Source organism: Hemiscyllium ocellatum, unplaced genomic scaffold, assembly GCF_020745735.1.
Source record: "Hemiscyllium ocellatum isolate sHemOce1 unplaced genomic scaffold, sHemOce1.pat.X.cur. scaffold_984_pat_ctg1, whole genome shotgun sequence".
NCBI lineage: Eukaryota > Metazoa > Chordata > Chondrichthyes > Orectolobiformes > Hemiscylliidae > Hemiscyllium > Hemiscyllium ocellatum.
In genome coordinates this window covers 1-12,590 of record NW_026869340.1, presented here as the reverse complement: position 1 = coordinate 12,590, position 12,590 = coordinate 1, and positions in this window count along the sequence as shown.

Below are 12,590 nucleotides of genomic sequence, written 5' to 3'. Positions count from 1 at the left end.
TTTATCATGTCCAATCCACCCGAACCTACACATCCCTGAACACTATGGGTAATTTAGCATGGCTAATCCACCCTAACCTACACATCCCTGAACAATATGGTTAATTTAGCATAGCCAATCCACCCTCACCTACACATCCCTGAACACTATGAGACAATTTAGCATGGCCAATCCACCCTAACCTGCACATCCCTGAACACTATGGGTAATTTAGCATGGCCAATCCACCCTAACCTACACATCCCTGAACACTATGGGTAATTTAGCATGGCCAATCCACCCTAACCTGCACATCCCTGAACACTATGGGGTAATTTAGCATGGCCAATCCACCCTAACTTACAGATCCCTGAACACTATGGGGTAATTTATCATGGCCAATCCACCCTAACCTACACATCCCTGAACACTATGGGGTAATTTAGCATGGCCAATCCACCCTAACCTACACATCCCTGAACACTATGGGCAATTTAGCATGGCCAATCCACCCTAACCTGCACATCCCTGAACACCATGGGTAATTTAGCATGGCCAATCCACCCTAAACTGCACATCCCTGAAAGTTATGGGTAACTTAGCATGGCCAAACCACCATAACCTGCACATCTCTGAACACTATTGGTAATTTAGCATGTCCAATCCACCCTAACCTACACATCCCTGAACACTATAAGTAATTTAGCATGGCCAATCCACCCTAACCTACACATCCTTGAACACTATGGGGTAATTTAGCATGGCCAATGCACCTTTACCTGCACATCCCTGAACACTATGGCGTAATTTAGCATGGCCAATCCACCCTAACCTACACATCCCTGAACACTATGGGTAATTTAGCTGGTCCAATCCACCCTAACCTCCACTTCCCTGAACACTATGGGTAATTTAGCATGGCCAATCCACCCTAACCTACACATCCCTGAACACTATGGGTAATTTAGCATGGCCAATCCACCCTAACCTGCACATCCCTGAACACTATGGGGTAATTTAGCATGGCCAATCCACCCTAACCTACAGATCCCTGAACACTATGGGGTAATTTATCATGGCCAATCCACCCTAACCTACACATCCCTGAACACTATGGGGTAATTTAGCATGGCCAATCCACCCTAACCTACACATCCCTGAACACTATGGGCAATTTAGCATGGCCAATCCACCCTAACCTGCACATCCCTGAACACCATGGGTAATTTAGCATGGCCAATCCACCCTAAACTGCACATCCCTGAAAGTTATGGGTAACTTAGCATGGCCAAACCACCCTAACCTGCACATCTCTGAACACTATGGGTAATTTATCATGTCCAATCCACCCGAACCTACACATCCCTGAACACTATGGGTAATTTAGCATGTCCAATCCACCCTAACCCACACATCCGTGGGCACTATGGGTAATTTAGCATGGTCAATCCACCCTAACCCACACATCCCTGAGCACTATGGGTAATTTAGCATGGCCAATCCACCGTAACCTACACATCCCTGAACACCATGGGGTAATTTAGCATGGCCAATCCACCCTAACCTACACATCCCTGAACACTATGGGTAATTTAGCATGGCTAATCCACCCTAACCTACACATCCCTGAACAATATGGTTAATTTAGCATAGCCAATCCACCCTCACCTACACATCCCTGAACACTATGAGACAATTTAGCATGGCCAATCCACCCTAACCTGCACATCCCTGAACACTATGGGTAATTTAGCATGGCCAATCCACCCTAACCTACACATCCCTGAACACTATGGGTAATTTAGCATGGCCAATCCACCCTAACCTGCACATCCCTGAACACTATGGGGTAATTTAGCATGGCCAATCCACCCTAACCTACAGATCCCTGAACACTATGGGGTAATTTATCATGGCCAATCCACCCTAACCTACACATCCCTGAACACTATGGGGTAATTTAGCATGGCCAATCCACCCTAACCTACACATCCCTGAACACTATGGGCAATTTAGCATGGCCAATCCACCCTAACCTGCACATCCCTGAACACCATGGGTAATTTAGCATGGCCAATCCACCCTAATCTGCACATCCCTGAAAGTTATGGGTAACTTAGCATGGCCAAACCACCATAACCTGCACATCTCTGAACACTATGGGTAATTTAGCATGTCCAATCCACCCTAACCTACACATCCCTGAACACTATAAGTAATTTAGCATGGCCAATCCACCCTAACCTACACATCCTTGAACACTATGGGGTAATTTAGCATGGCCAATGCACCTTTACCTGCACATCCCTGAACACTATGGCGTAATTTAGCATGGCCAATCCACCCTAACCTACACATCCCTGAACACTATGGGTAATTTCGCATGGCCAATCCACCCTAACCTACACATCCCTGAACACTATGGGTAATTTAGCTGGTCCAATCCACCCTAACCTCCACTTCCCTGAACACTATGGGTAATTTAGCATGGCCAATCCACCCTAACCTACACATCCCTGAACACTATGGGTAATTTAGCATGGCCAATCCACCCTAACCTGCACATCCCTGAACACTATGGGGTAATTTAGCATGGCCAATCCACCCTAACCTCCAGATCCCTGAACACTATGGGGTAATTTAGCATGGCCAATCCACCCTAACCTACACATCCCTGAACACTATGGGGTAATTTAGCATGGCCAATCCACCCTAACCTACACATCCCTGAACACTATGGGCAATTTAGCATGGCCAATCCACCCTAACCTGCACATCCCTGAACACCATGGGTAATTTAGCATGGCCAATCCACCCTAAACTGCACATCCCTGAAAGTTATGGGTAACTTAGCATGGCCAAACCACCCTAACCTGCACATCTCTGAACACTATGGGTAATATATCATGTCCAATCCACCCGAACCTACACATCCCTGAACACTATGGGTAATTTAGCATGGCCAATCCACCCTAACCCACACATCCGTGGGCACTATGGGTAATTTAGCATGGTCAATCCACCCTAACCCACACATCCCTGAGCACTATGGGTAATTTAGCATGGCCAATCCACCGTAACCTACACATCCCTGAACACCATGGGGTAATTTAGCATGGCCAATCACCCTAACCTACACATCCCTGAACACTATGGGTAATTTAGCATGGCTAATCCACCCTAAACTACACATCCCTGAACAATATGGTTAATTTAGCATAGCCAATCCACCCTCACCTACACATCCCTGAACACTATGAGACAATTTAGCATGGCCAATCCACCCTAACCTGCACATCCCTGAACACTATGGGTAATTTAGCATGGCCAATCCACCCTAACCTGCACATCCCTGAACACTATGGGTAATTTAGCATGGCCAATCCACCCTAACCTGCACATCCCTGAACACTATGGGGTAATTTAGCATGGCCAATCCACCCTAACCTACAGATCCCTGAACACTATGGGGTAATTTATCATGGCCAATCCACCCTAACCTACACATCCCTGAACACTATGGCGTAATTTAGCATGGCCAATCCACCCTAACCTACACATCCCTGAACACTATGGGCAATTTAGCATGGCCAATCCACCCTAACCTGCACATCCCTGAACACCATGGGTAATTTAGCATGGCCAATCCACCCTAAACTGCACATCCCTGAAAGTTATGGGTAACTTAGCATGGCCAAACCACCCTAACCTGCACATCTCTGAACACTATGGGTAATTTATCATGTCCAATCCACCCGAACCTACACATCCCTGAACACTATGGGTAATTTAGCATGGCCAATCCACCCTAACCCACACATCCGTGGGCACTATGGGTAATTTAGCATGGTCAATCCACCCTAACCCACACATCCCTGAGCACTATGGGTAATTTAGCATGGCCAATCCACCGTAACCTACACATCCCTGAACACCATGGGGTAATTTAGCATGGCCAATCCACCCTAACCTACACATCCCTGAACACTATGGGTAATTTAGCATGGCCAATCCACCCTAACCTACACATCCCTGAACAATATGGTTAATTTAGCATAGCCAATCCACCCTCACCTACACATCCCTGAACACTATGAGACAATTTAGCATGGCCAATCCACCCTAACCTGCACATCCCTGAACACTATGGGGTAATTTAGCATGGCCAATCCACCCTAACCTACACATCCCTGAACACTATGGGTAATTTAGCATGGCCAATCCACCCTAACCTGCACATCCCTGAACACTATGGGGTAATTTAGCATGGCCAATCCACCCTAACCTACAGATCCCTGAACACTATGGGGTAATTTATCATGGCCAATCCACCCTAACCTACACATCCCTGAACACCATGGGGTAATTTAGCATGGCCAATCCACCCTAACCTACACATCCCTGAACACTATGGGTAATTTAGCATGGCTAATCCACCCTAACCTACACATCCCTGAACAATATGGTTAATTTAGCATAGCCAATCCACCCTCACCTACACATCCCTGAACACTATGAGACAATTTAGCATGGCCAATCCACCCTAACCTGCACATCCCTGAACACTATGGGTAATTTAGCATGGCCAATCCACCCTAACCTGCACATCCCTGAACACTATGGGTAATTTAGCATGGCCAATCCACCCTAACCTGCACATCCCTGAACACTATGGGGTAATTTAGCATGGCCAATCCACCCTAACCTACAGATCCCTGAACACTATGGGGTAATTTATCATGGCCAATCCACCCTAACCTACACATCCCTGAACACTATGGGGTAATTTAGCATGGCCAATCCACCCTAACCTACACATCCCTGAACACTATGGGCAATTTAGCATGGCCAATCCACCCTAACCTGCACATCCCTGAACACCATGGGTAATTTAGCATGGCCAATCCACCCTAAACTGCACATCCCTGAAAGTTATGGGTAACTTAGCATGGCCAAACCACCATAACCTGCACATCTCTGAACACTATGGGTAATTTAGCATGTCCAATCCACCCTAACCTACACATCCCTGAACACTATAAGTAATTTAGCATGGCCAATCCACCCTAACCTACACATCCTTGAACACTATGGGGTAATTTAGCATGGCCAATGCACCTTTACCTGCACATCCCTGAACACTATGGCGTAATTTAGCATGGCCAATCCACCCTAACCTACACATCCCTGAACACTATGGGTAATTTTGCATGGCCAATCCACCCTAACCTACACATCCCTGAACACTATGGGTAATTTAGCTGGTCCAATCCACCCTAACCTCCACTTCCCTGAACACTATGGGTAATTTAGCATGGCCAATCCACCCTAACCTACACATCCCTGAACACTATGGGTAATTTAGCATGACCAATCCACCCTAACCTGCACATCCCTGAACACTATGGGGTAATTTAGCATGGCCAATCCACCCTAACCTACAGATCCCTGAACACTATGGGGTAATTTATCATGGCCAATCCACCCTAACCTACACATCCCTGAACACTATGGGGTAATTTAGCATGGCCAATCCACCCTAACCTACACATCCCTGAACACTATGGGCAATTTAGCATGGCCAATCCACCCTAACCTGCACATCCCTGAACACCATGGGTAATTTAGCATGGCCAATCCACCCTAAACTGCACATCCCTGAAAGTTATGGGTAACTTAGCATGGCCAAACCACCATAACCTGCACATCTCTGAACACTATGGGTAATTTAGCATGTCCAATCCACCCTAACCTACACATCCCTGAACACTATAAGTAATTTAGCATGGCCAATCCACCCTAACCTACACATCCTTGAACACTATGGGGTAATTTAGCATGGCCAATGCACCTTTACCTGCACATCCCTGAACACTATGGGATAATTTAGCATGGCCAATCCACCCTAACCTACACATCCCTGAACACTATGGGTAATTTCGCATGGCCAATCCACTCTAACCTACACATCCCTGAACACTATGGGTAATTTAGCTGGTCCAATCAACCCTAACCTCCACTTCCCTGAACACTATGGGTAATTTAGCATGGCCAATCCACCCTAACCTACACATCCCTGAACACTATGGGTAATTTAGCATGGCCAATCCACCCTAACCTGCACATCCCTGAACACTATGGGGTAATTTAGCATGGCCAATCCACCCTAACCTCCACATCCTTGAACACTATGAGGTAATTTAGCATGGCCAATCCACCCTAACCTGCACATCCCTGAACACTATGGGGTAATTTAGCATGGCCAATCCACCCTAACCTCCACATCCCTGAGCACTATGGGTAATTTAGCAAGGCCAATCCACCCTAACCTACACATCCCTGAACACTATGGGGTAATTTAGCACGGCCAATTCACCCTCACCTACACATCCCTGAACACTATGGGTAATTTAGCATGGCCAATCCACCCTAACCTACACATCCCTGAACACTATGGGCAATTTAGCATGGCCAATCCACCCTAACCTGCACATCCCTGAACACCATGGGTAATTTAGCATGGCCAATCCACCCTAAACTGCACATCCCTGAAAGTTATGGGTAACTTAGCATGGCCAAACCACCCTAACCTGCACATCTCTGAACACTATGGGTAATTTATCATGTCCAATCCACCCGAACCTACACATCCCTGAACACTATGGGTAATTTAGCATGGCCAATCCACCCTAACCCACACATCCGTGGGCACTATGGGTAATTTAGCATGGTCAATCCACCCTAACCCACACATCCCTGAGCACTATGTGTAATTTAGCAAGGCCAATCCACCCTAACCTACACATCCCTGAACACTATGGGGTAATTTAGCACGGCCAATTCACCCTCACCTACACATCCCTGAACACTATGGGTAATTTAGCATGGCTAATCCACCCTAAGCTGCACATCCCTGAACACTATGGGAAATTTAGCATGGCCAGTCCACTCTAACCTGCACATCCCTGAACACTATGGGTAATTTAGCATGGCCAATCCACCCTAACCTACACATCCCTGAACACTATGGTGTAATTTAGAATGGCCCATCCACCCTAACCTGCACATCCCTGAGCCCGATGGGGAATTTATCATGGCCAATACACCCTAACCTACACATCCCTGAACACTATGGGGTAATTTAGCATGGCCAATCCACCCTAACCTACACATCCCTGAACACTATGGGGTAATTGAGCATGGCCAATCCACACTAACCTACACATCCCTGAACACTATGGGTAATTTAGCATGGCCAATCCACGCTAACCTACACATCCCTGAACACTATGGGGTAATTGAGCATGGCCAATCCACCCTAACCTACACATCCCTGAACACTATGGGTAATTTAGCATGGCCAATCCACCCTAACCTCCACTTCCCTGAACACTATGGGGTAATTTAGCATGGCCAATCCACCCTAACCTACACATCCCTGAACACTATGGGGTAATTTAGCATGGCCAATCCACCCTAACCTACATATCTTTGTGACTGTGGGAGGAAACCGGAGCACCCGGTGCTAACCTTTGCAGACAAGGGGTGAATGTGCAAACTCCACCCAGAGAGTTGCCTGAAGCGGGATTTGTCCCAGGTGTTGGTGCTTTGAGGCAGCAGTGCTGACCGCTGTGCCACCTCCCAGCCTTCAAAGATCCCGTTTCCGAAAATCTCTCCTCATCCGGCAGTCCCTTTCATTCCAGGTCACGTTGGTTCGGATCGTTTCCATTAGGGATAAAGGAGGTTGCGTGCGGGGTGGGGCGGGGTGGGGTTGGGGGGTGCAGTGGGGGAGGTGGCGGGGATGTGGGCAGTGGCGGTGGGTGGGCGTCCGAGGTTGGGGCTGGGGAGTGGACGTGAACCTGATTGAGGTCTATAAAATCATGTAGGGTATAGAGAAGGTGGATAGAGAGATAAGCTTTGTCCCCCCCCCAGGGTGAGGGATTCGATAATGAGTGGACACGGGTTCAAAGTGAGAGGGGAAAGGTTTCGGGGCGATACACGCGGTCAGTCCTTCACACGGAGGGTGCTGGGTGTTTGGAACGTGTTGCCAGCAGAGGGGGGAGAGGCGGGCATGGTAGATCCATTCAAAACACGCCTGGACAGATGCGGGAAGCAGAGGCATACAGATGCTTAGGAATTGACCGACAGGGTTTAGACAGTGGGTTTGGATCAGCTCAGGAGGGCCTGTTCCTGGGCTGGAGATTATCTCCGATCCCACACTGCCGTGCCTCCAAATTAGCCCGAAGTCTTCTCCCGGAAACCAACAGCCAAAGAAACGAGTCTCCCGCCTTCTTGAAGTGAAGCCAAGCTGCTCGGACAAGCCAAGCCTGAAAGTTCAATGGGCCGTCCGCCCTCCGAATTCGTGAATGATTTGCGACGAAAAAAAAATGAGCAGCCCGCGTCAACCCGCCCTGTTTGAAACGGGAGGACTGCAGATGCTGGAGGTCAGAGTTGAAGAGGGTGGTGCAGCCGGTCAGACAGCAAGATAGGGGAGCAGGAGAGTGGACATTTTGGGCATAAGCCCTTCCTGACGAAGGCCTTTCGCCCGAAACGTCGGGTCTCCAGCTCCCCTCAGATGCTGCCTGCCTGACTGTGCCTTTTCCTGCGCCACCCTCTTCGACCCTAGCAGTTAACTGTCACTCATCACCAACTGGTGCCTGTCCCTCTGGTCACGCCCCCGAGCAATCAGTGTCCAATCATCGCCCCCTCCGCCTCTCGTCCCAACGTTGGTGCTACGTTTTGGGATTTCCCGCGAAGGGGCGGATGATAAGCTTTGTTCAGACGGGTCGGTTTGGGCAACACATCCTCAAATCTCATGGTGCGGGGGAGGTGGGGTTGGCTTCATTCTCCATGTTAACCTCGTCCTGATCCCACTGTCTCCCAAACCTGACCCTCGACTTCTCGTTCATTGGCAACTGACCTGGTTCCAAGGAGCTCAGCACCTCACCCACATTCCAGAACCTTTCTAGAATCTGCTCACTTTAGCCACTGAACTCTGTCCTCTTCAAATATTAAATCTTGTTTTATTACTCACAAACCAGTCTTTATTTGGTTCTCCAGTCCTTTTCAGACAGAGATGTCCCTTGTTCTGCTATTTTCACTTACTCTGACCACTATTTCATTTCTTTACTCCCACTGACTGTCCCTGGCGCTGGGGGAATCTTTACAACTTGCAGTTCCACTGCCTTCTGCCTGCACTCCACACTTGGATAGAGTCAGATTGGATTCGAGGTATGCTGCATGTTTTTCCTCGATAAAACGTTGTCAGAATTACTGAGTTCCTCCAGCAATTTGGTCTTGTTCATCACATCCAAACCCAGCTGCGAAAACCCCACACTCCAGCCGGACAGCAACGCCACATTCTATTCACTCCTCAGCTCCAGAACACACCGACACTTACCTGACCCGCACACTGCCTCATTTTTAAACTTGTCAGCTATATTTCCAGTTCCCTCCATGACGGTTGTCCCTCCCTATCTCTGTAACCCCGCTACACCCCCTCCCGATCTCTGTAACCCCCCTCCAGCCCCTACACCCCCTCCCTATCTCTGTAACCCCCTCCAGCCCCTTACACCCCCTCCCTATCTCTGTAACCCCCTCCAGCCCCTACACCCCCTCCCGATCTCTGTAACCCCCTCCAGCCCCTCCCTATCTCTGTAACCTCCTCCAGCCCCTACACCCCCTCCCTATCTCTGTAACCCCCTCCAGCCCCTACACCCCCTCCCTATCTCTGTAACCCCCTCCAGCCCCTACACCCCCTCCCTATCTCTGTAACCCCCACCAGCCCCTACACCCCCTCCCTATCTCTGTAACCCCCTCCAGCCCCTACACCCCCTCCCTATCTCTGTAACCCCCTCCAGCCCCTACACCCCCTCCCTATCTCTGTAACCCCCTCCAGCCCATACACCCCCTTCCTATCTCTGTAACCCCCTCCAGCCCCTACACTCCCTCCCTATCTCTGTAACCCCCTCCAGCCCCTACACTCCCTCCCTATCTCTGTAACCCCCTCCAGCCCCTACACCCCCTCCCTATCTCTGTAACCCCCTCCAGCCCCTACACCCCCTCCCTATCTCTGTAACCCCCTCCAGCCCCTACACCCCCTCCCTATCTCTGTAACCCCCTCCAGCCCCTACACTCCCTCCCTATCTCTGTAACCCCCTCCAGCCCCTACACTCCCTCCCTATCTCTGTAATCCCTACGGCTACAGTTTTCTCTAGCCCCTACAACCTTTTGGGTTCTCCTCTTCCCGCCCAGCCCAGCCCGAACCCCATCGCTCTGCCCCTGGGGTCTGTGCCTCCGGCTTCTGGGACCCTGAGCTTTGAAATCCTCTCCCTGAACCCCTCTCCCTCCGTTCGCGACGCCCCCCCCCCCCCGAGACCCTCGCTCCCCCTCTGACAGAGCACAAGCCTCCTCAGTCCCTGCTTGAGACGCCCCGGAGTGACTCAGGCCCAGATTCTCCTGAATGTTCCCGTGAGGCCTCTGGGGTGGGGGTGGGGGGAAATGCTCTGTTGTGATGCAGGCGCTACATGAATGCACGTTGCTTGCTGCCGAGTTTTCGGTGGGGCTGTTTTCCGTGATGCAGGAACAGTTGGCGACTCCAGACCTGGATCCATTCCTGAGCCAAGTAACCGGTTACGTGCTCCACAGTTTCTGCGCTACCACCCTCCCTCCATGACTGACAGCCCAGCCTCCCCTCACCATTGTCTGAAGATGCCACACTTGGGCAGAACCGCGCAGGCCTCACCATCGCCGTGGTAACAGACCAGGCCCAGAGGCAAGACATTGAGAGAGAGAGAGAGAGAGAGGAGGGTGGGGTGCATCCAAATAGAGAGAGGGGACAAGAGATGGAGAGAGAGAGAGAGAGAGAGAGGGAGAGATCAGAAGAGTGAGAGAGTGAAGCAGGAAGACTGAAAGAGAGGGAGGAGGCCGAGAGAGGTGGAAAGAGGAAGAGAGAGGGAGAGATAAGGAGCGATTGAAACTGAGAGATGGAAAGAGAGAGAGAGAGAGAGAGAGAGAGAGAGAGAAAAACAGGCAGAAGAAAGAGGTGGAGGAAGAAAGAAATTCTGAGAAAGACAGGGGGAGAGAGGAGGGATAAACAAAGGGAGGGAGACTGTGTGAGAGAGAGAGAGAGCGAGAGAGACAACAGCAGAGAGAGTGAGATGAAGACAAGGCGAGAGAGGGGGGGGAGTGAAGGAGGAAAGAGAGTGAAGGGGGAGAGAGAGCGAGGAGGGGGGAAAGAGTGTGAAGGGGAGAGTGAGAGAGAGAGTGAGGGGGGAGAGAGAGTGAGGGGAAGAAAGAAAGAGTGACAGAGAGAGGGAGTGAGAGAGAGAGAGAAGAGAGAAAGAGTGAGGGGGAGAGAAAGTGAGTGAGGTGGAGAGAGAGTGAGAGGGAAGAGAGAGTGAAGGAGAGTGAGTGAATGGAGAGAGAGCGAAGGGAGAGAGAGAAGGAAGACAAGAGACAGAGAGAAGGAGAGAGGAAGAGGGAGTGAAGGTGGGGGGAAGAGAGTGAAGGGGAGAGAGTGAGGGGGAGAAAGAGAGAGTGAAGGGGAGAGAGAGCTTGAAGGGGAAGAGAGGGTGAGGAGGAGAGCAAGAGTGACGGGGCGAGAAAGTGAGAGAAAGAAAGAGTGAAGGGGGATAGAGAAAGTGAAGGGGAGCGTGAGAAAGAGTGAAGGAGAAAGAGGGAGACAGAAGGAGAGAGAGGGAGACAGAAGGGGAGAGAGAGAGAAAGAGAGAGAGAGAGAGAGTGAGAGAGAGAGAGAGTGAAGGCGAAAGAAAGAGAGTGAGGGGAGAGAGAGCGTGAGAGGGAAGAGAAAGAGCGAAGCGGGAGAGAAAGACAAAGTGAAGGGAGAGAGAGAGTGTGAAAGGGAGAGAGTGAAGGGGAGAGAGAGAGAGAGAGTGAGGGGGTTAGAGAGTGAGTGAAGCGGATAGAGAGAGTGTGAAGGGGATAGAGAGAGAGTGAGGGGGATAGAGAGAGTGTGAAAGGGAGAGAGTGAAGGGGAGAGAGAGTTAAGGGGAGAGAAAGAGAGAGTGAGGGGGTTAGAGAGTGAGTGAAGCGGATAGAGAGAGTGTGAAGGGGATAGAGAGAGAGTGAGGGGGATAGAGAGAGTGTGAAAGGGAGAGAGTGAAGGGGAGAGAGAGTTAAGGGGAGAGAGAGAGAGAGAGAGGAAGATATAGAGAGTGTGAAGGGGACAGAAAAAGAGAGTGAGGGGGATAGAGAGTGAAAGGATAAGAAAGAAAGAGTGAAGGGGGAGAGAGAGAAAGTGAAGGGGGGGGCGAGAGACAGAGTGAAGGGGAGAGAGGGAGACAGAAAGGGAGAGAGAGTGAAGGGGAGAGAGAGCGAGAGTGAGGGGGAGAGAGAGAGTGTAAAGGGGAGAGGAAGAAAGAGTGAAGGGGAGGGAGAGTGTGTGAAGGTGACAGAGGGAGATAGAGAGAGAGTGATGGGGACAGAAAGAGCGAGTGAGGGGGATAGAGAGAGTGAGTGAAGGGGAGAGAAAGAGAGAGCAAAGGGGAGGGTGAGAGAGATAGAAAGGGAGAAGTAGTGAAGGGGAGAGAGAGAGATTTAAGGGGAAAGAGTGAATGGGGGAGAGAGAGAGTGAAGGGAAGAGGGTGAGG